Below are 25,952 nucleotides of genomic sequence, written 5' to 3'. Positions count from 1 at the left end.
TATAATAATTCCAATCCCAAAGAAAGCAGGTGTTGACAGATGTTGAATCAGTTTAATAAGTCACAGCTGCAAATGCTAACACGAATTCTTTACAGACGAATGGAAAAACTAGTAGAAGCCGACCTCGGGGAAGATCAGTTTGGATTCCGTAGAAATACTGGAACACGTGAGGCAACTCTGACCTTACGACTTATCTTAGAAGAAAGATTAAGGAAAGGCAAACCTACGTTTCTAGCATTTGTAGACTTAGAGAAAGCTTTTGACAATGTTGACTGGAATACTCTCTTTCAAATTGTAAAGGTGGCAGGGGTAAAATACATGGAGCGAGAGGCTATTTACAATTTGTACAGAAACCAGATGGCAGTTATAAGAATCGAGAGGCATTAAAAGGAAGCAGTGGTGGGGAAGGGAGTGAGACAGGGTTGTAGCCTCTCCCCGCTGTTATTCAATCTGTATATTGAGCAAGCAGTAAAGGAAACAAAAGAAAAATTTGGAGTAGGTATTAAAATCCATGGAGAAAAAATAAAAACTTTTTAGGTTCGCCGATGACATTGTAATTCTGTCAGAGACAGCAAAGGACTTGGAAGAGCAGTAGAATGGAATGGATACCGTCTTTAAAGGAGGATATAAGATGAACATCAACAAAAGCAAAACGAGGATAATGGAATGTAGTCGAATTAATTCGGATGATGCTGAGGGAATTAGATTAGGAAATGAGACACTTAAAGTAGTACAGGAGTTTTGTTTGCTATTTGGGGAGCAAAATAACTGATGATGGTCGAAGTAGAGAGGATATAATACGTAGACTGGCAATAGCAAGGAAAGCGTTTCTGAAGAAGAGAAATTTGTTAACATCGAGTATAGATTTAAGTGTCAGGAAGTCATTTCTGGAAGTATTTGTATGGAGTGTAGCCATGTATGGAAGTGAAACAAGGACGATAAATAGTTTGGACAAGAAGAGAATAGAAGCTTTCGAAATGTGATGCTACAGAAGAATGCTGAAGATTAGATGGGTAGGTCACATAACTAATGAGGAAGTATTGAATAGGATTGGGGAGAAGAGAAGTTTGTGGCACAACTTGACCAGAAGATGGGATCGGTTGGTAGGACATGTTCTGAGGCATCAAGGGATCACCAATTTAGTATTGGAGGGCAGCGTGGAGGGTAAAAATTGTAGAGGGAGACCAAGAGGTGAATACACTAAGCATATTCAGAAGGATGTAGGTTGCAGTAGGTACTGGGAGATGAAGAAGCTTGCACAGGATAGAGTAGCATGGAGAGCTGCATCAAACCAGTCTCAGGACTGAAGACCACAACAACAACATATACTACTCTTTGACATTATCTTTTGTTTGTTGTGTAATTATCTGGTCATCACCACATAGCAGGATATTCACTGGTACACCAGATCGTGTTTTAAATCGTAACTGTATTTTATCTTTCCACTTCATAACTGGGTTGTCAATACATAAATTAAATAAAATGGGTGATAGCCTACACCATCCCGAATACCTTGATTTATTAAAATTTCGTCTGACGTTTTCGAAAAAATGGCTCTGAGCACTATGGTACTCAACTGCTGTGGTCATAAGTCCCCTGGAACTTAGAACTACTTGAAACTAACTAACCTAAGGACATCACACACATCCATGCCCGAGGCAGGATTCGAACCTGCGACTGTAGCGGTCGTGCGGTTCCAGACTGTAGCGCTTTTAACCGCTCGGCCACTCCGGCCGGCTGACGTTTTCGAACCTGAACTGATAACCATTTCTGTATTTACAGACAGACTCTTTATTGTACCCATAACGTGTTTAGGAAAACCTTTTACTTCCACTGATTCACACAAAAGTGATCTTCTAACATTATCAAAAGGTTTGTAATAATGAGTAAATGCCAGATGCGTTTCTTTACCAAATTCCTGGCGTTTTTTCTATCATAAATATATTATCAATACATGAAACTCTTTCCTGTACCAGACTTTTGTTCTGAGTTTATTGCATCAGTAGTAGTATCTTGTACTTTGTCGACTTAGTCCTCTACTCCTGCGTCTTTCCCGTTGCTCTTTTTTTTTTAATATAGAAATAAATTTAGCTACCTTTCATTCCTCAGGTACGGAACAGCTCTTCCAACAAAAAATGGAGAAACAAAGTTCTAAAATGATTACTTCACATCTGATTAATCCAGTATTAGTGCCTTTCTACTCTCCCGTATTACGTAAATCGGTTTCAGTTTTATATTTGTGGTGTAGAATTTAATTATATGTAAGTGTATACCATAGCATGGAACGTAGGATCTGTTTGCATTACGAGAACGAGCCGTGGGTGAGAGAGTGGCTCGCCGTGTCGGTGGGGAGACTAGGCGTGTGCTGCGCGTAGGCGGTCGGCGACCTTTGGCTGCGCCACACGCGGTGTTTGGCTATCCAGTGACGGTGATTGCGCAAAGAGACAGAGCGAGGGAAAGAGGGAGAAGAAGAGATTGGGAGAGGTAGAGACAGTTAGAGACAGACAGAGAGAGAGAGAGAGGGAAGGTGCGGGCGCAGTCGCCCGGGTCTCGTTCCCGCACTGCGGGTCGCCTGTTCTCTCGATAAAACAGGCGGGCAGCGGCGAAAGCGGCGACACGCACCCGACACCTGTAGCTTTGGCTGGCAGCGGCAGCACAAGTGTCGCAGTATATACCTGTCCGTCACAAAAATTTCAACACCGTCAAGGCGGCACTCAACAAACGCCAAACTGGCCTGCGAGGCATTTTAGCGGAACTGTCATTTTCATTCTGTACACAGAATGATTCTTATTAACGTTTAAAAAACCGTAGCGACGTATACAAGTAATTTAATATTAGACATATGGCTGCGCAAAAGTCGGGAAATTGACTTAAGGTTGACGATAAATGTTGAACATGTGACGTCACATTGAAAATACGAAGGCTGTTCTCGAGCATGTGAACGAGGCGATGATTGAGCTGTGCTGTACTTGCATTCGAGCGAAATGTGCAGTTTCCTAACGCCTTTTGTAAATGTGACCTGTTGTAAATGCAGAGGTTATAATATTATGGTTCTCGTTGTAACCAAGCAAAAGCAGTTCTTATTTTATGTTTCTGTACCTCCCTCCATTTTTTTTGTTTACAGACAATTTGTAGTACAGAAATACGTAGGTCATTTACTGCTAATGACACAATTCGTAAACTTAACCTAATATACTTCTGACACAGTGCGGTAGGTATTTGTTGCAACGTGCTTTACAATAAACAAGTGGAAAACGGGAGACTGGTGAATAAATTAATGACTCAATGTAAACACGTATCTGTTTTTCCCAACGAAAAAACACTGCCTGCTAGACGCATGAGTCGAACTCTGAGCTCACGAGCTAGGTCGTGGACGTAGGCGCGGTGCCAGACCGACGTGAACATTTGACTTCAGTTCGACAGATGTAAAGACTCAACCGCTGCAAGAGCGGTGAGGTACGTCATCTTGTGGTGTCACATGTTTATCACTTCTCATCCACTTTTGGGGTATTTTCCGACAATTGTTACCACATGTGTTTCATATTAAATTATGCGTCTCAGCGTCATCTACGTCGCTTCAGAGGTTTTCAAACTTTAATAAGAATCACCTTGTAAATTGCCCCCCCCCCCCCCGGGAACTTGTTCAAATCCTGTTTGGGACGGAGATTTTCTCCGCTTGGGGACTGGGTATTGTGTTTCTTCATCATCGTCGACACGAGAGTGTGGGTTCAACTGAAAAGACTTGAACGTTGGTGGCAGAACTTCCAAGTGTAAGAAAAGATTAAGCATCCGGTTTCTCATACAGAAATTTGATTGTTGGTTTGTTGTGAGCACATAACGTTACGTGTCATGTAAGAAGGACAACTATCTACCAGCACGTTTCGGTGTTCGACAACTGCACGGTGAAAGACGGTTCAGATCCGCGTCCGACAAACCTGATTTAGGTTTTCGGCGATTTGTTTAACTCACTGCTGACAGAGGCTGGGCTGATTCCTTTGAAGAGGGCACGTCCGATTTCCATCCCCATCCTTGGAACAATCCGAGCTCTTGTCCCGTCTCCAATAACCTCGATGTCGACGAGACGTCAAATGGTTATTTTCCCCTTCGACAGCTGCAAAATCACGGACTATGACGGCTCTGGTTTATCGTTCTGTGATAATGGTTTTCACGTAGGTCCAGTTCCCAAAACCGTCACGTATATATGGAATCTATGAATTAGAGAGGGCCATGTAGCACCTCAATGGCCACACGCGAGTAGCGCAGGAGGGAATACATACATTGTTCGCTCCGCTGTGTAGCAGATTACAACCCTGTCACGTTTACCTGAATCGGGAAATGATTAGTTTGTAGCAAGACAAGTATCCGCAAGGACAATGCGGTGACATGTGGAGCACCAAGGACTCTCAGCAGGACAATCGTTGTTGCTGCTTCCCTTCATGTGGCAGAGAGGAGAGCCGTCAGCGGTGTGTCCAACGGCGACGCTCGACGAGATGACAGCATCACGTGCCCAGATGCGTTCACCGTCATACGGCATTTGACATTAATTAAGTATTCTAAAAGGCTGCGTGACTTACGTTAATGTAATAGCACGTAGCAGTCATTGCTATCGAAATCCAAGAAATGTTAACCACTTTACAGGATTAATCTAGTAACATATTAACTACCAGGTGAAAATGAATGAAAGCACGGAAGCATGTTGCCAGAGGTCTCCTACTCGTGCGCAATAAGTAGGAGGTCACGCAGGGTGATGGCGGCCGGACTAGAGTGCCAAACAGTGACAACCCTGCGAGACGAAGAAGTTGTAGGGGTGGGAAAAGAAAGGGTCTCTCTCAGCGTGCAGTTGCACTGCACTCTGGTAGTGTTCATTGCAACATAGCCTGGGCACAACATCGGCTGACCTCGCACAAGCTAGATCCACGGAGAAAATTGAAGAAGGGTGAATCGTGTAGAGTGTAGCCGAAGAGTGTGGTATTGCTCACAGCACTGTTCCACACGCACAGGGGTGATTTTGAACCATCGGCACTGCTGCCCGAACGAGAGGAGGTGGTTGACCACTCTCAGCTACAGCAGCAGATGTCCGCTACATTCTGCAGCACACATTAAGGGACCCATGTCAAATACTGGGTTCAATTTGCAACCGTATTTAGAGGGACTTCGAGGTACTCGGTCATTCGCTCCACACTGGCACGGCGTCTGGTTGGGACTTTTCCCGAAAATCAGTATATCGTGTTCCGTTGACGTTTCACAGCTGCGGCATCGATAACGGGCGCCAAGAGCACAGGGACTGGACGAACGACTAGAGGGGTCGCATGCTCTTCTAGAATGAGAGCAGATCCAGTAGATTCTGGATTCTGGACGACCCTCAAATAGCGAGAGGGGCGAATGGGTAATGGTTCCAGAGACATTTTCAAACATGATAGTTTTGGTGGCCGTATTATATGATGTGTGGAGGCGTAAATTGCATAATCGTACTTACCTTCAATACTTCAACATAATACACCCATCTGTCAGCATTATTGTGATAACATGTTTTGAATTTAAATAAAATTACCTTTTTTGCTTTAACAAGTATTGTAAATAGTCGGAATATGTTTTTGATAAAAAAATTTACCTTTTGTACTATATACTTTATCCTATTACTGCAGTTACCACACAAAATCATATGAACTCCCTGAGCGTAGCCGTGTACCTAAGCTAGTGTTTTATAATTGCTGCTCACTGCGCATTACGTTGAGTCATAATTTTAAAAAGTTTGGTGTTTTCATTGGTCATTTGAGGCGGAATGAGCAGGAACTTTATTATAATAGGTTGCTACAGTGAAGTGAAGGAGCATCTGGTGTTGTCTATTGCTTCTTGCATTTTTTGCTCATTGTCGAATAAGGCGCACAATAGATGTGGGAAAATTACCCTCATATATAATATAAACCCTATGCCATGCACAGAAGAATGATACGATCGTGTTAGCAGCTGACAAGGGCAATGCTGTTACGATCAGATAACTTTTGGCTGACGATAGAGGTATAACTACATGATCCGCCATACACGCAAGCGAAGAAGTAAACTACATCAGCTGTGGTGAGGTAGACAATCTCACTCCTCAACAGCTCATTACTGGAAAAAGATATCGCCAGAATGCTGTACGACACAGCATCGATACCACCACACTCTCATGGCCTTCCGAAAATACAAAAAAAGGAAATTCAACTCTGTCCAATAACGAACACTATAAATTTTCCAACGTATGGAGTTGCGAAATACCTAACACAGCTATTAACACCTCTCGTGGGTCACTGTCCAGCCCGTCAAAAATTCGGCAGTCGTTATGAAAGAACTTCAAGAGATACGTTTGGACAACGGTGATCTCCTATTCAGCTTCGACGTCACTTTTCTCTTCACACAGGTACCATTACAAGATTCCAAGGTATTACTAGAGAGTCATTTAGACAGCAGTACACCCTGAAACTATTTCGACACGCACTTACCACCGCCTCTTTCCAATGTGGTGGAACTTTCTATGAAGAGGTAGATGGAGGCGCCATGGAATCTTCTCTAGCGTTAGGCATCGCTAACCTATGTCTGGATCACTTCAAGGAAACAGCTCTCGAAACCTCGCCCCGAAAACCAAAGGCGTTCTATACATGGATGATAAATTCGTGGTTTCGCTACATGGTGAAGAAAACTTGCAAGAATTTCTGTGCCACCTTAATAGCATAAAGGACACCACGAGGTTCACCATGTATGTGGAAGAAAAGGAATGCTCACCATTTCCAAACGTTCTGAGAAGGAATAAACGTAATGGCATGATGGGACATTCCGTCTACAGAAAGAAGGTACATAGGGACATGTACCCAAACGCCAATAGTTACCACCAATCACCGCAACGTACAAATGTGCTCACCGTTCTGGTACACAGAGAGCGAGCCATATACAACAAGGAAAGTCTGGCTACTGAGTTACAGTATCTGCATGAAACCTCTCACAAGAATAGCTGCTTGGAGACGCACATCAGAGGTGCTCTCCAGTCTAGCAACAGGAAGAATGAGAACAGTCCCGAAGAAGGAACCATGCGTCTATGACACCTAGCATTCCTTCATACGCAGGGGCGCCCACAGCCAAGATTTCCATGATAACGGAGAAGCGCAACATAAACATTTTCCGCTCAACAGTTAAAGTTAGTAATATTCTTGGACCAGTTAAAGCACAAATATGGACATAGACATATGGTGCCTATAGCTTCGATTATTAGTGTGCTGTGGAGCACATTCCCAGTCGGCCAGATACAGCGATGCTACCCGCAGCGCTGTTCAGAACATGTGAGATGTGATGTACATTCAACAGGTTCAGCTGATACGTTCTCTTTCTTCTCCCGAGCTAACAGGTTGTGGGACGGAGGGCCCTCCTCCCACCCGCAAACTGTGACATCTGTGCTGGAGGCAGAGAAGTCCACAATTGTACACAAACTGCTGGACACTATATTTGATGATAACGAGGAGACTCTCATTAAACATTGTGACAGCACGACGCTACGTCTCGGTTGATATTCCGAGAAGGTCATCAATACACCATGCTCTCGTGACAGGTATGTGTGCACCACATACCACAACTTGTTTAAGACACAGGCGTACTGCAGGCAGTGGTAGTGGGGTCAGATGTCAAAACACGTCAAAGTTTTATTCAAAAAGGCCCAAAAGAACGTATTCGAAAGGTAGATAGCGGTGTATGAAGAAGAAGTGATTAAGAAAATATTTGCGAAGATTTGTTTAAGTTATTTCGAAATTAGATTCACTTTTCAGCCTTTTATTGCTTCTCGCAATCACCTTACTTCTGTAGGGCAGTTCTGAATCGTGATCTGTGTCAAATTTTGCAACAAAATCTGTATAAACATAACTAAATATTCCACTAAACGTCATCAGTGAAAATCTGTGATGCTAATAATAATGTAATTATTTAAGCAGGAGAGCTGTCTTATACACTGATGACTTACGTATAATTCGTCAGTGGATGCATTATGAACAACCTGTCGTCAGACACGTTCCACTTGCTTATGTTTGCTTTGTAAGGTGTCAGGCAAATCCAACACCTTCCATGAAAACCCTGACATGATAAGCAAATCCAGTAGTATGTCACATAGCTCGAAATAAATCGTGACATTAAATCAACCAAAGTAATACGAGTAACGAGTGAGGAAATGGAATACCACAGACTAACACAAGAATGCCTAAATGCGTGTCATACCTTCCCACCATGAGACAGACGCAGTTCCGAGGGGAGAAACGAGAACAGAAGCCAAGAGCAGAACCGTGTTAAGTTAGAAGGCCCTATGATAAGGGACGGATACCCACGTTGGCAGCTAACCATCAGGACCACCTCCCAGCCCATGTTAAAAGCTAGAGCCTTTTAGCGTGAGACTTTTTCGCGTCTCTGTTACGTCAGGACCACCCCCCCAGCCCATGTTAAAAGCTACAGCCCTCCAGAAGAACAGTATAGATCTTACGATAACGCTAAAAGGACCACACCAGCTGCAAGTTTTAGCGTGAGACTTTTTCGCGTCTCAGTTACGTTGCAACCTTTAAAAACATTGCCCCACCACGAAAAGTATAATGTTTCTCATTGGATAGACAGAATTTTTGTAGGCAGAGATAAGGGTTAACATTGAAAACCTGACTGGTCAGATGAAAACACAGCCACATAGTGTTTTTAAACCAATTTCAGTAAATTGTAGTAAGGAGAAGGTAGGTGAGATTTGCTTCCGAGACGGCGAGGTGAGCGGAGCTGTGCTGCCCGCCGGCCCCTGACGAACACCGACACGGTAATGAATGCACGCGATGCAGAATAACAGTGCATAAAGCTTCACTCAGAACTGCAGAAGTCTCATCTGTTGCACCCCCTTTTTGCCTAACACTAGTGTCGATCGTCAGTTAAAGCTCATGGTTTTCACATTTGCCACTTGAAATAAAAATCTGAAACGCGATGATTTTTCGGTTATATGGTTATTGAGAAGCCACATCAGCCACTGTAATTTATGACAAGTTAGATAAGTAATTAAAGATAGTTGACAGTCACTGTAGACCATTTTGATAGTTTTCTCTTTCGTGAAACTTAATTTAAACCTAGATTATAGATGTGATATGGCATAGGTCATCCTTCGATCCATTGTAAAACTTGGAAACCCATTCAGGGAATATTCGTTCACATTTTTGTTGAACGCAGTTGGTTTTTAGCATGTTGTATTAAAACATTCCCTTTTATCAATTGCACAATTTGTAAGCAATGTTTTGTGAGTAGAATAAAATTTCCACTGGTAAACTTAACTGCTTTTTCGACATTATTTTTACCAGCTAACTAAAAATAGGAAAGCCTTGAACCCCTTCCACTAAATTTAGTTAGTATTAAGATTCTTTTACAGGGAGTGCAGTGGAGCTGACGCTGAAATCATTAAGTATTTGGTTATATCATCGCTAGTCTCACTGAACTCTTCTGAATTCTACATGTCATGTGTGGTCTGGCGTCTCCTTACCAGCAACAGGTCCCAGGTTCAAACTAGTCAATTCCCTAAAAAAAAAAAAAATTAAAAAAAAGAAAAACACGCTCAGAGCGTCGTTGCGCGAAAGTGGTAGGGAAACACGATATAGAACAAACAGACACCACGCAGAATGTTAGACCTTCATCAGTGATCCAGAACGTATAAACAATTTTTACGGGTGCGAAGAATCGGTCCACGACAGCACTGGAAAATTTTAAGACCTACTTTTGTAAATGCAACCCACAGACGAAGTATAGAAATATAGTTGGTAATATATTTGAAACTACAATAATTTCCTCAATTACAAGTAAAAGAACATTAATCATCTGCAACTGTTTGGAATTCACCGCGATAGTTCGGTTTTTATCAGTGTACTTGTTGAGTTGTAGCAAAACAGATCAAATTTCTCTACTGCACATAAAAATAAAACTACTACCGTCGTAAATATATTCGTATTTAAAAATCAGTTGTTACCCGTGGGAAGTAACACTTTGCGTTTTACTGTTAGAATGCTCTACACCGTCAGTAATACTTCATGTAAGTACATGAAGCCTAATGTGTGTAATAAAAAACTAACAAGCGAATGGTCCATTCTAAAATATCGAAACCCACCTTGAAATTTTCTTATGCAGGAAGGAGATGATTTAAAGAAATGCACTGTCAATATTTGCTGTGAAGACGTGCATCTGTACAATGGCCTAGGGGTAGGGCCTTTGAGAAGCAATCAAAACATTCTCGGTCTCAGTTTCAAACCTCGACATTGCTTAAATTTGGAATAACAATCATCATCAGTAATGGCGGAAGAAGCTTTCCGGGTTAAGAAGTCACCGTCGTTCTGTCAACGGCCTTGCCCTTGGAGTGTGAAGCTGTTATTAAAATGCGGAAGAAAGGAACTCATCAACGGTATGAGGATGCAGAAGGGAATGGAAACGACTGCATTAAAGACACATAATGTCTATCAACAGAATGTGTGGCCTCTAACTGAAAAAATGTCATGGTGATCTCTCCACTGGCAACAGCTTCCGGAGTAGTTCCAGTTCGGATCTTCGGGAGGGAACTGATTAGGTAGAGGTGACTGTGAGAAAAAGATTGAATAAAAAATTAAAGGGCAACGTTCTAAGAATCGCGGACGTGGAATGTCAGACTTTAGAACTTGGCAGGGAAGTTGGAAAATCTAAAAAGGGAAATGCAGAGACTCAATGTAGATGTAGTGCGGGTCAGTGAAGTGAAATGGAAAGAAGACAAGTCGAGTATAGGGTTATATCAACAGCAGCTGAAAATGGTGTAACGAAAGTAGCGTTCTTTATGAATAGGAAGACAGAGCGCCAGTTACCGTGAACAATTTAGTGACAGGGTTGTTCTCATCACAATCGACAGCAAACCAAATTCTACAGCAATAGTTCAGATATATATGTACGACGGTACTGGGGATTACGAACTGTAGATTGAATAGTTTGGCTCGAGCCCCCAAGTGCTATGGCTCGAAAATATATATTTGTCACACACAACACTCAGTTTAATTGAGCGGTCCAGGGAAGTGGCTGGTCTCAATGTTTGGCTACGTTTTTAGTCATAGGGTGCAGCTCACACCTGTCGTAAAATCAATTTTAAGCAGAAATAAAAATATAAAAAGACAATGCAGGCAGGTACTGCGTTGAAATTTTAAAAAATATGGAGTCACTGACGTTGATTTATACTTTGAACGAGTAGTTTATTTCTATTTTTCCACGAATAGTCTTCAACATACTGAGTAAACACTTAAAATGCAGTCTGAGGGGCTTTTACGTAAGAGTGGCAGTTAATAACTGATGCTATAACATTTCACTATAAAATTCAAATGTCGCGATCACATTCTGTTCACAGTTCACAAAATACACTGTTGTCTGCTGTCCTAAAATTCTATATTGCGCTCAGCTTCATCGTTTCCGACCGTCACTACATACATACTTGTCCCCTGTCGTGGCTAACAACCCAATACTACCCTCAGATGGACGGCACGTCAGGCTCTTAGCGTCGCTTAAACCCTACAGTCCTCAAAGATGGCCGCCCTATGTACCCTGGAAAAGACTGCCTAACTCAAAACAATGTTTGACAAAAAAATTACAAATATTCTAAAACTAAGCACAAAAACACACATAATACATAAAAAAGTGGAAATTTTCCGGGCAATAACAGTTTGACCTCCAGTTTTTCATATCTGCCACCGTTTTATCACAAATAAAGTTTTTGTGACGTGCTTTTGCTTTTCCCGGATTTTTTTTATACTAAACATAGACAATCAAATAAAAATACATACTTAATTACTCATGTACCTCTTTAAACTTTAGAATGCTGCCGCTAGTTTCGTCTCTTTAAGTTTATTTATTACCCGAAACACAGTTCCTCTCGGTCGAATCCCATATTTCGATCTTTAATTCAAAAATGGTACATATTCATGATTGCTCGATGCAGCTCTACTAGCCGCATCCGCAAACACTTTGTTCATATTAATCGGCCAGAGCATTGCCGAAAAATTAGCTTATGAACTTTCATAAATTTACAATTTTTTAAGACGGCAATGGCTATAAACTATTATAATTTTTTGTGGCGCGTCTAAATAATTTAGCTTTAGATATTTTTCTGACCATGAGTGCGAAATCGCACCTACGAGCTACCCTTCGTTTTGTTTGTATCAATTTTTCTCTGGCATATGAAGTTCTCCAAGTGCGCAAACACGGCCATACGCGCCCCTGCCAAGCGTCCGCTCGGGTTTTACCAAGGACGCGTAAACGCTACCCGCTCGCCACGGCCCTGTAGCAACCGCCAGCCACGTGCTCTGCGGCGGGAAACTGCCGCTCTAAACTCTCGCCACAACTTGTACGCTCACATATGCCAACGTTGCATGCAGGACATAAAAAGATAAAGGATGTGAGGGTACTGAATGAGTAATTTCGTACTTAAAGGGAGGCGAAAATATAATACTCATGGGGGATTGGAATGCGGTTGTAGGGGACAGAGTACAAGAAAGTGTTACGGGATAATATGGCATTGGTGTTAAGAACGAGGCGGGAGGCAGACTAATTCCATTCTACCACAAATATTAGTATTACCAAATACTTCGTTCAAGAATCACAACAGGAATGTTTTGGAACACCGCCTTCGTTCCAGGCCTCACCGACCGACATCGATACCTAACCTCCGTGCAGCACTCCATGAAGAATGGGGTGCCATTCCCCAAGAAATCTTCCAGCACTTGATTCAACGTATGATTGCGAGAGTGGAAGCTGTCATCAAGGCTAAGGGTGGGCCAACAAAAAAATGGCTCTGAGCACTATAGGACTTAACTGCTGTGGTCATCAGTGCCCTAGAACTTAGAAGTACTTAAACCTAACTAACCTAAGGACAGCACACACATCCATGCCCGAGGCAGGATTCGAATCTGCGACCGCAGCGGTCACGCGGTTCCAGACTGTAGCGCCTAGAACCACACGGCCACTCCGGCCGGCACGGTGGGCCAACACCATATTGAATTCTAGCATTACCTATGGAAGGCGCCACAAACCTGTAAGTCATTTTCAGCCAGGTGTCCGGATTCGTTTGATCACATAGTGTACTTCAGTTGATGGACGAAAGAAGTATGCGCAAAAATGTGCAGAGAAATTCAGAAATGCAGAGATACAAGTCACTCAGGAACACTAGGATGGCCACATTAAAACTGCAATGGAAAATGCCACTGCTAAATACAGACGAGAGATTGGATAAGTGGAATGAGTTCATTGAAGAATTTTATGAGGGGGTGCACTTGTCTGATGACTTGATGGAAGAAGACACAGGAGTCGGTAGGGAAGAGATAGGGGAACGAGTGTTAGGAAATCAGAACTTAAAAGAGCTCTGGACTACTCAATATTATATACGGCAAAAGGGATAGATAACACACCACAGGAAGTTCTATAATCATAGGGCAAAGTGGTTACAAAACGGCTATCCACGTTGTTGTGTACAATGTATGAGACTGGCGATATACCATCAGACTTTCGGTAAAACATCGTCCACTCAATTCCGGAGGCTGTAAGAGCTGACAAGTGTGAGAATTGTCGTACAGTGGGCTTAACAGGTCACACATCAACGTTGCTGACAACGTTGCTCGAGTATCATGTCGTTTTTGGAAACCCAGAATCTGCTATGTAAGAATCAACATGGATTCCGGAAACAGCGATCGTGTGAGACCCAAATCGCTTTATTTGTTCATGAAACCCAGAAAATATTAGATACAGGCTCCCAGGTAGATGCTATTTTCCTTGACTTCCGGAAGGCGTTCGATACAGTTTATCTGTTTAGCAAGAGTAATAGAAGGCAGATTTCAGACTACCTAACAGATTAAAACAAAATTTCTGTTCCGACATTGAAAATGTTGAGTTTTTATGGAAAAAGTTCAAGGAATCGTAAAATGTGTTTTAGACAGGTACGTGCCGAGTAAAACTGTGAGGGACGGGAAAAACCCACTGTGGTACAACAACAAAGTTAGGAAACTACTGCGAAAGCAAAGAGAGCTTCACTCAAAGTTTAAACGCAGCCAAAACCTCTCAGACAAACAGAAGCTAAACGATGTCAAAGTTAGCGTAAGGAGGGCTATGCGTGAAGCGTTCAGTGAATTCGAAAGTAAAATTCTATGTACCGACTTGACAGAAAATCCTAGGAAGTTCTGGTCTTACGTTAAATCAGTAAGTGGATCGAAACAGCATATCCAGACACTCCGGGATGATGAAGGCATTGAAACAGAGGATGACACGCGTAAAGCTGAAATACTAAACACCTTTTTCCTAAGCTGTTTCACAGAGGAAGACCGCATTACAGTTCCTTCTCTAAATCCTCGCACAAACGAAAAAATGGCTGACATCGAAATAAGTGTCCAAGGAATAGAAAAGCAACTGGAATCACTCAACAGAGGAAAGTCCACTGGACCTGACGGGATACCAATTCGATTCTACACAGTGTACGCGAAAGAACTTGCCCTTCTTCTAACAGCCGTGTACCGCAAGTCTCTAGAGGAACGGAAGGTTCCAAATGATTGGAAAAGAGCACAGGTAGTCCCAGTCTTCAAGAAGGGTCGTCGAGCAGATGCGCAAAACTATAGACCTATATCTCTGACGTCGATCTGTTGTAAAATTTTAGAACATGTTTTTTGCTCGAGTATCATGTCGTTTTTGGAAACACAGAATCTACTCTGTAGGAATCAACATTGATTCCGGAAACAGCGATCGTGTGAGACCCAATTCGCTTTATTTGTTCATGAGACCCAGAAAATATTAGATACAGGCTCCCAGGTAGATGCTATTTTCCTTGACTTCCGGAAGGCGTTCGATACAGTTCCGCACTGTCACCTGATAAACAAAGTAAGAGCCTACGGAATATCAGACCAGCTGTGTGGCTGGATTGAAAAGTTTTTAGCAAACAGAACACAGCATGTTGTTATCAATGGAGAGACGTCTACAGACGTTAAAGTAATCTCTGGCGTGCCACAGGGGAGTGTTATGGGACCATTGCTTTTCACAATATATATAAATGACCTAGTAGATAGTGTCGGAAGTTCCATGCGGCTTTTCGCGGAAACTATAAAGGCGCCAGAGAGGCATTTCTCACATTGCGGTTGATAATGAAAGCAAGCCTGAAGAAAAACCAAGAGAATTTAATTGGATTTGTCGATCTGAAAGAAGCATTCGACAACCTAAATTCGAGCAAGAAGCTCGAAATTCTGAGAAAAGTGGGGTAAACTATATGGAAAGACGGGCCACATACAATATATTCAAGAGCCAAGAGGAAAAAATAAGAGACCTAGAACCAAGTGTTTGCGTAAAAAATATATAAGACTAGGATGTAGTCTTTTGCCCCTGCCAGTACATTGAAGAAGCAATGACGGAAATAAAAAAAAAAATGTTTCGAGAGTGGGATCAAAATTGAGAGTGAAGGGATATTAATGATAAGATTCGCTGATGAAATTGCTATCCTGAGTGAAAGTGAAGAAGACTTGCATGATATGTAATGAGCAGTCTTATAAGTACAGAATATAAATGAGAGTTAATTGAAGGAAGACGAAAAACATAAGAAGTAACAGAAATTAGAACAGCGACAAATTCAACATCATAATCGGAATCACGAAATACACGAAAGTAAGAAAGCTGCTACCTTGGCAGCAAAGTAACCCATGATGGACGAAGCAAGGAGGACATAACAAGCAGACTAACACTGCCAAAAAGGCATTCCTGGCCAAGAGAGGTCTGCTAGTATCAGACATAGTCCTTAATGTGAGGAAGAAATATCTGAAAACGTACGTTTTTGGGGCAGGCACGACATTGTATAGTTGTGAAGCAAAGACTGTGAGAACACCGGAACAGAAGAGAATCAAAGGATATGAGATTTGGTGCTACAGAAGAATGTTGAAAATTAGGTGGACTGAAAAGATACGGAAAGAGGAGGTTCTCTGTAGAATCGGCAAGATGAAGTTCTCTGTAGAATCGGCGAGGGAAGGAATATGTGTAGAACATTAACGAGTAGAAGGGACAGAATGATAGGACACCTATTAAGACATCGGGGATTAGCTTATATGGTACTAGACGGAGCTGTATAGTGCAAAAACTGTAGAAGAAGACAGAGATTGGAATACGTCCAACAAATAATTGAGGACGTAGATTGCAAGTGCTACCCTGAAATGAAGAGCCTGGCACAGGAAAGGAATTCGTGGCGGCCCACATCAAACTAGTCAGAAGATTGATGACTTAGAAAGAAAAATGAGACTTGCTACAAGTATTTAAAAAAAATTTAAAGCTATTCAGTTTCGTTGCATAAAGAATTACGTTATAACAGTGGCTCCTACATCTCTCCCTGTCAAGATGTCGATCGGCCGTGGGAAGGGAACGTTGCGCCGCGTTATGAAAATAACTGGATAGACACGAGCGAATGTGATACACCTAAAGCATATAAAAAAATGTGACATATTATAAATATTTTGAATAAGAGGCAATTCCTATCGAAAGCTTATCTGCTGCATACGCAGTTCCTGCAGAGACGGCAGCCGAGTTTAGGTTAGTTCTGCGCATCTGACGTCACAAAACACAGTCAGCCAATGAAAAGAGAACGACGTTGCCAGAGCTCGATTGCAGTGCAGAGCACGGACGAGTGTCTTCAGTTTTAGAAACGTTCAGTCATAAATAAAGTAATTGAACAAAAGCAATGTCTTGATAGCAGACTTTCTTTTATAGAAAGCTTGGAAAAAGCATTCTTTATACTAATTGCTTCATATTCTATTAATTAATTAAACCAAACAAGCAATAACCCTCCTAGTTCAGGCGATAGCAAGGAAAGGTGTTTGTATCATTCTCACTAACCGCTTTTTCGCAATAAAGAACAGCAGTAATTGTTTATTTTCTATTGTACTTCGACGAAACGTTAGTAATTCATAGTCATATTATCAGTGTTTGTCGGTATTTTGCGTGATATTTTATAGTCCTCCGGGAGAAATATTGAAGGACGACCTGTGTTAGCGTAATGGTTAAAGTGTAAGCCTGCTAAGCGAAGGGTTCTGAGCTCAAGTCTTGATCGGTGCTTAATATTTTCTTTACTTAAAAGCAATATCGCAGTGTCTTACTTCATGAATTTTATTCGTTTGAATGTAATTTTTTGAAATTTCTAGTGGCAACTAAAATCGACCATACGGAAATTATACGCTATGGACTTTTACTTCTGCAAACTCTTCAAAATTTAGTGCAATGGTTTACTACATCTAATGCTGCACAATAACTGCGTTGAAAATCGAAACAAAATTATGTCATTTGTGGGGGGAAGGTATCAGTAAAGTAGATGTTTAAAAATCAAATTTTTGGACCAAATAGTTTTTGTGAAATCGAATGATAAAGTGTGTCAAAGCAGTCGAAACACCATGTGTCTGCACAGGCGAGCAGTGCAATGAAGACAAAATCGCGCACATCACGGAATGCTGGGAGCACGTGTCTGTAGCAGCGAAAGGGTTAATGCGGCCGTGGTGGCTTTATAAGCTGCGCGCTCCCCCCTAAACGTAAGTTTGCGAACTATACTATGGCGGTGCTTTTCTTGGTGCGTACAACTGGCAATGCAGCAATCTACCGCGTCTGGGCGGGCATGCGCGAACCGCCAAGATAAAAGAATTGAACTACAGCAGAGGAAAATAAGTAAATGCAGTGCTTGATGTTGCATTACAAACAACTTCCATCAATCAAGACTTTAATTTTTCGAAATGAAAAATCGCTTACACAAACATAATTTTATAACAGTTTTCGTAGCAGCAGTTTTTTTTTTTTTTTTTTTTTTTTTGCATAATGTACATTTCAGCAACAATGTGTGACTTATTTATTCTCTGCGGGCTTCACAATAAAGCCAAGTTTCATTTGAAAACAAACATTTTCCTTACACCAGGCATACCGGACAGTGGCACCTTAATGCTTTCAGACACTTCACAGTAATTACTAGTTTTATGTAGGCAGAACTGTGGTGCAGCAAGAAAGCGTTCTAGTCGTTGCTCTGCTTATTGTGCTGCATGCCGGGTATACTGAGAGCAGTTCATGACAGAGCAAGTGCAAACTAATGACGCACAAATGACTGAATTTTAGGAATGCTGTTCTCCTGACAAACCTCATTCGATATGGAGATGTCAGAGCCGGCCGCTGTGGTCGAGCGGTTCTAGGCGCTTCAGTCCGGAACGGCGATGCTGCTACGGTCACAGTTTCGAATCCTGCCTCGAGGATGGATGTGTGTGATGTAGTTAGGTTAGTTAGGTTTATGTAGTTCTAAGTGTAGGGGACCGATGACCTCCGATGTTACGTCCCACAGTGCTTAGAGCCATTTGAACCATTCTGGAGCTGTCAGAAAGTATACTGTCCAATTTCCTTAAAAAGGCTTTTTACAGACGAAGAAATGCTTTATCATTAGTCACATTGGTTGTATGGATGAAATATGAATTACATCAACGTTGTTTTCATCATCCTCCTGGAAGGAATAGGTGTTATGATGTACAGGTGAAGAGCGGAGGCAATGAATTAATTTCTCCAACTGCTTACAAACCGTTTCGGATGTAATATTAAAAATAAATCTTCCAATTTTTTCCAAATTTTGAGAGCTGATTATAAGATTTTTGCCACTAAACGTTTTTTTCCACTTTTTGGTCCTAATATGTCTGTCTTGACGTCCCTGCAAACAGATACAAAGCTACAAAAACAGTGATCCTTTCACATGTATCATTTTCATTGTCGTATATGAATGTCTCATAGCATTACTCGATTGCACAACAGACACTGTGTCTCTTCGGCGCGACGTGATAAAGTGCTGTTACTCGCAGCTCTTCCTCGAAACCTGACTGATCCGCGTTAGAAACAGCAGATGTGGGGATAACAGCAACATTCATACTCATGTCAGCTTCGAACTAATGGCATCTCATCTACACTTTTATTTAAAGTAAACTTTGTTGTTTTGCGACAGTGTGATTTAATAGGTCGAAGAAGGCTTGAAATTAGCTAAATTCATCTCAGTTGCAGTTCGGAAGGCCCAGTATCATTGAACGTCATCGGCAGTGGTACACTGCCTCTCACGAGTTGCTCTACAAGCGGCAAATCTCAAAAAAATCTCCTGTTAGGAACTAATTTTTTTTTTAAGTTTAGGCGTTTATGTTTGTTTTTAATGGAGGCTAATGGGACTTTATGGCCGCCCCGAACAGTAAATCCTTGGCTTAGTTTATCTTTCAAAGTTTTGGGAGTTTCATTTTGGTGTATATTTATTACTTCATGTAAGTCTGTCTTTGATTCACACAGTTTCAGGTCAGATTTTACGGAATAAAAGCCTTTTTGCACGCTGCTCAACATTAACTATTAAACACAATAAATATCATTTCAGTTTTATCTTCATTGTTAACATTTGCGATACCGCGAAAACCACCGATAATTATTATGGATATTTAATGAGCTGCAAATTCGAGTGAACAGTAACTGCAGACAATTCTTTCAGAGAAATTATCGTTGTAAACTAATATTCGCTTTAAAAATTACGATCGCGCCCGGACTGTTTATCGACGTGCCGTCACCATGAATATGAGCCTGCGATATTTCGCACACGCAGTACGCTACAGTTCCGATGGCGGTGTACATTTCTTCAGCCTCCTGTTGAGCTACTAATCTGGTAATTTTCTGCATGTTTAAAAAAATTCTTGCAGTGCGCCTTACCAGCTAAAACTCTGACAAGATCTGTCTTTCGTTGTATTGTTCCTATATAAAAATTTTCAGGGCATGTTTGGACATGTCGTGTCGAACCATTACCTTGTAATTTATTTGTACACTTCAAAATAAAAACTTAAAAACGATGCAATGACCGTTCTGTCTTGCCTGTTATTGTCTTCATCTGTTATTATGTTAAAGGTTATTCAGTTTCCCCAGCCGTATACGTGCACATAAATTCAGAGAAATGGCATTATGTCCCGGTTACGTACCAATGGTTCTGTGTATTGATGCAAAACACATTATTAATAAAGAATAACATGGTTAGCTTCTATGGCGCCATCTGCTTTAGCTGGAAGGCCAGCGGTCGCAGTGCATAACGTGCAATGGCCTTCATATCTACATCTACATCTACATCCATACTCCGCAAACCACCTGACGATGTGTGGCGGTGGGTACCTTGAGTACCTCTATCGGTTCTCTCTTCTATTCCAGTTTCGCATTGTTCGTGGAAAGAATGGCTGTCGGTATGCTTCTGTGTGGGCTCTAATTTCTCTGATTTTATCCTCATGGTCTCTTCGCGAGATATACGTACCAGGGAGCAATATACTGCTTGACTCCACGGTGAAGGTATGGTCTCGAAACCTCAACAAAAGCCGGTACTGAGCTATTGAGCGTCTCTCCTGCAGAGTCTTCCACTGGAGTTTATCTATCATCTCCGTAACGCTTTCACGAATACTAAAATGATCCTCTAACGAAGCGCGCTGCTCTCCGTTGGATCTTCTGTATCTCTTCTATCAACACTATCTGGCACGGATCCCACACTGGTGAGCAACATACAAGCAGTGGGCGAACAAGTGTACTTTAACCTACTCCCTTTGTTTTCGGATTGCATTTCCTTAGGATTCTTCCAATGAATCTCAGTCTGGCATCTGCTTTACCGACGTTTAATTTTATGTGGTCATTCCATTTTAAATCACTCCTAATGCGTACTCCCAGATAATTTATGGAATTAACTGCTTCCAGTTCCTGACCTGCTATATTGTGGCTAAATGATAAAGGATCTTTCTTTCTGTGTATTCGCAGCACATTACACTTGTCTACATTGAGATTCAATTGCTATTCCCTGAACAATGCGTCAATTCGTTGCAGATCCTCCTGCATTTCAGTACAATTTTCCATTGTTACAACCACTCGATATACTACAGCATCATCCGCAATAACCCTCAGTGAGCTTCCGATGTTATCCGCAAGGTCATTTACATATATTGTGAATAGCAACGGTCCTACAACACTCCCCTGCGGCACACCTGAAATCACTCTTACTTACGAAGGCTTCTCTCCATTGAGAATGACGTGCTGCGTTCTGTTATCTAGGAACTCTTCAATCCAATCACACAATTGGTCTGATAGTCCATATGCTCTTACTTTGTTCATTAAACGACTGTGGGAGAACTGTATCAAACGCCTTGTGCAAGTCAAGAAACACGGCATCTACCTGGGAACCCGTGTCTATGGCCCTCTGAGTCTCGTGGACGTTTAGCGCAAGCTGGATTTCACACGACCGTCTTTTTCGAAACCCATGCTGATTCCTACAGAGTAGATTTCTAGTATCCAGAAAAGTCATTATACTCCAACATAATACGTGTTCCAAAATTCTACAACTGATCGACGTTATAGATATAGGCCTATACTTCTGCACATCTATTCGGCGTCCCTTCTTGAAAACGGGGATGACCTGCGCCTTTTTCCAATATTTTGGAACGCTACGCTTTTCTAGAGACATATAGTACACCGCTGCAAGAAGGGGAGGCAAGTTCCTTCGCGTACTCTGTGTAAAATCGAACTGGTATCCCATCAGGTCCGGCAACCTTTCCTATTTTGAGCGATTTTAATTGTTTTTTTCAATCCCCTGTCATCTATTTCAATATCTACCATTTTGTCACCTGTGCGACAATCTAGAGCAGGAACTACAGTGCAGTCTTCCTCTGTGGAACAGCTTTGGAAAAAGACATTTAGTATTTCGGCATTTAGTCTGTCAACCTCTGTTTCAGTACTATTTTGGTCACAGAGTGTCTGAACATTTTGTTTTCATCCACCTACGCCTTTGACATCAGACCAAAATTTCTTAGGCTTTTCTTCCAAGTCAGTACATAGAACTTTACTTTCAAATTCTTTGAACGCCTCTCGCATAGCCCTCCTCACGCTACATTTCGCTTCGTGTAATTTTTGTTTGTCTGCAAGGCTATGGCTATGTTTGTTTGCTGTGAAGATACCTTTGCTTCCATAGCAGTTTTCTAACTCAGTTGTTGTACCACGGTGGATCTTTTCCATCTCTTACGATCTTGTTTGGCACATAATTATCTAATGCATATTGTACGATGGTTTTGAACATTATCTATTGATCCTCAACGCTATCTGTACTTGAGATAAAACTTTTGTATTGAGCCGTCAAGTAGTCTGAAATCTGCTTTTTGTCACTTTTGCTGAACAGAAAAATCTTCCAACCTGTTTTAATATTTCTATTTACGGCTGAAATCACCGATGCTGTAACCGCTTTATGATCGCTGATTCTCTGTTCTGCGTTAACTGTTTCAAATATTTCGGGTCTGTTTGTCACCAGACGGTCTAATATGTTATGGCCACGAGTCGGTTCTCTGTTTAACTGCTCAAAGTAGTTTTCAGATAAAGCACTTAAAAAAAAAAGCACTCAATTCTTTGTCCCTGCCACCCGTTATAAACGTTTGGGTCTCCCAGTCTATATCTGGTAAATTAAAATCTCCACCCAAAACTATAACATGGTCGGGAAATCTACTCGAAAAATTTTCCAAATTTTCCTTCAGGTGTTCTGCCACAACAGCTGCTGAGCCAGGGAGCCTATAGAGTCATCCAATTACCATTTTTCAACCTGTTTTAACCGTGACCTTCACCCAAATTATTTCACATTTCCGATCTCCGTCAGTTTCCTTCAATGTTATTGCACTTTTTATCGACTTAAACACGCCTCCCCTTCACTGTCCAGCCTGTCTCTGCGGTATACATTCCAATCAGAGTTTATAATTTCATTACTGTTCACACCAGGTTTCAGCCAACTTTCCATCCCTAGTACTATGTGGGCGTTGTGACCGTTTATTAATGAGAGCAGTTCTGGCACCTTTCTATAGGCGCTCCTGCAGTTTACTATTACCACATTAATAGTGTCATTCCCTGTTGCGTTTTGCCTGCTGCTACCTTGTCGCTTCTCAGGAGGCGTCTTGTCGGGCCTATGGAGGGATTTCTCTAACCTAAAAAACCCACATGTGTACTCCACACGTACTCCGCTGCCCTTGTAGCCGTTTCCTGCGTGTAGTACACGCCTGACCTACTCAGGGGGACCCTAAATTTCTCCACCCGATAGCGGAAGTCGAGAAATTTGCACCCCAGATCTCTGTTGAATCGTCTGAGCCTCTGATTTAAGCCTTCCACTTGGCTCCAAACTAGAGGACCGCTATCGGTTCTGGGAACGACACTACAAATAGTTAGCTCAGATTCTACCCCACGAGTGAGGCTTTCCACCTTCACCAACTCCGCCAACCGCCTCTATGAACTGAGGATGACCTCTGAACCCAGACGGCAGGAGTCATTGGTGCCGACATGAGCAACAATTTGCAGTCGGGTGCGCCCAGTGCTCTCTATCGTCGCCGGCAGGGCCTCCTCCACATCTCGGATGAGATGCCCCAGTAATCAGACACAGTGAACACTTACCATCTTCCCCGACCTTCCCGCTATTTCCCTAAGGGGCTCCATCACCCGCCTAACATTGGAGCTCCCAATCACTAATAAACCACTCCCCCCATGCGCCTGCTCGGACCTTGCTCAAGGAGCGGCCACATGTGCACACACAGGCAGAGCGGGTGATGCCACACGGGCAGCCTCCACATTGACCCTCCATCTCGTGCAACGCGAAAACCACAGAACCCGCCACTCCCCTTGAGGAGAGGTCGGCCCAATCGCGCCCCATACCCGCGAAGATAACTCGACAGCGGGGACCGTGGGTGAAGCTTGTAACACCTGGGTTGTACCATGCGACATACCAGACACTCCACTGACGCTACCCTCCGGGCAGCAGACTGAAGACGGATGACTGTGGCCATCAGCACGTTCAGCTGTCGCAAACAGTGGCCAGCTCCACCTGCGTCCGTACACAGCCGTCACACATCCTATCCATCCTAAGAAATCAACAATTTACTCTAGAGATTTAAGTAATCAACTTTTAACTAGACTGCAAATTCACTAAAGGCAGTTGATAGCTGACGTAACTGTGGTTACTAGACACTTCTTGTTGGAAACAATGACAATAAGCACTAACTGTCTCTGGACTGTATTTAAAACAAACAGGAAATCTACGGAACACTGTTACTAGTACTCGAAAATTAAAGCTTCCTAAAAGCAAAAACACACGGAAAAAGAAGTGACAAGTAATAAAAACTCAGCTAATACTTAAATTAACGTAGCTTGCTGCACAGGAGATGCGACACTAGCACTAGCACTAGCACTGCCATAATCCATGTTCACCACAGACTGCAATAAAATATTTACCTCAGTAGTTACGTTGAAGACATGAGCGTCAGAAGAAATTTTCTATGAGGGGGGAAGATTCTAAATTTTATAATTGTTTGGTTAACTGATTTGGTGAGACGGAGAACATGTCGTGACTGAAGAACTTCATTCGACATTCACTATGCGAAAAGTATTTTATTTGAAATGTGTGATACTTATCCAGTCAAAACTTTGAGTGAAGAAGATTACTGTGATACCACAAGGTAGGCATAATTCGCTGACATTACATACTCGTATTATTAAATTCAGCGTCTTCAACGACGTAATAAATAATGGTACGGTGGCACAGGACTTGGATGTAGTAGGGTTTTGGTTGGGGGTTCTGTAGGTGTGGGCCTATCTTGACCAAGACCAACGCTATTTCTTAAACCGAACGTATTTTCCTCTATAATTAACAAAATAGCAATAGGAGAAACTGTAGTTCATGATGTAGCCCATTTATAGTTCGTAAATCATGGGTGTTGTAACAACACAAATAATAATTTAAAATTTCAAAATAAATGGTTCAAATGGCTCTGAGCACTCTGGGACTTAACATCTGAGGTCATTAGTCCCCTAGACATGAGAACTACTTAAACCTAACTAATCTAAGGACATCACACACGTCCATGCCCGAGACAGGATTCGAACCTGCGACCGTAGCGGTCGAGCGGTTCCAGACTGAAGCGCTTAGAACCGCTCGGCCACACAGGCCGGCAGTTAAAATTTCTTCGGTACAGTGAAAAAATCATTTGAAATTAACACCAGCCAAGTAACGCAAAAATCCGGTGTAACAACACGTGCACATACTGTTCACTTTATTCATCCTCTTGGATAATAAACACATAAATCACAAAATCAACATAGCTTTAAAGCATAGCCACGGAAGAGACAGTCCTCAGATTTAATTATGATTTATACATTATATAGATATACTAGCGTCTCTCTAACCCAGCTGCTCACTTATAGCAACACTGCTAGCAAGTAAAACACTATCTACCGACAACTAACAATTACACCTCTCTGTAAAATAACGTAGACAACTATAATTACGCTGACAGTGTAATAATAACAGACGAGATTAACGTAGCTCTCGTGTTTAGAAAAGAAACGTACGACCAGCAAGCAAACACAGTAACTTCAACACACTATGCTGTGCTCACGCACCTTGTGTGTGAATTATGACTAACAAATCATTACACTCAGAGCATACGGGTTGTGACCTTTACTGTAGATTAAATACAGCTTGAATCAACTCATCCGGCGACTAATCCACGGTACGCCGGCCGGCGTGGCCGAGTGGCTCTAGGCGCTACAGTCTGGAACCGCGCGACCGCTACGATCGCAGGTTTGAATCCTGCATCGGGCATGGATGTGTGTGATGTCCTTAGGTTAGTTAGGTTTAAGTACACTGCTGGCAATTAAAATTGCTACACCAAGAAGAAATGCAGATGATAAACGGGTAGTCATTAGACAAAGATATTATACTAGAACTGGCATGTGATTGCATTTTCACGCAATTTGGGTGCATAGTACCTGAGAAATCAGTACCCAGAACAACCACCTCTGGCCGTAATAACGGCCTTGATACGCCTGGGCATTGAGTCAAACAAGGCCTGGATGGCGTGTACAGGTGCAAC

Source organism: Schistocerca cancellata, chromosome 3 (assembly GCF_023864275.1).
Source record: "Schistocerca cancellata isolate TAMUIC-IGC-003103 chromosome 3, iqSchCanc2.1, whole genome shotgun sequence".
Taxonomy (NCBI): Eukaryota; Metazoa; Arthropoda; class Insecta; order Orthoptera; family Acrididae; genus Schistocerca; species Schistocerca cancellata.
This window is presented reverse-complemented; position numbering follows the sequence as displayed.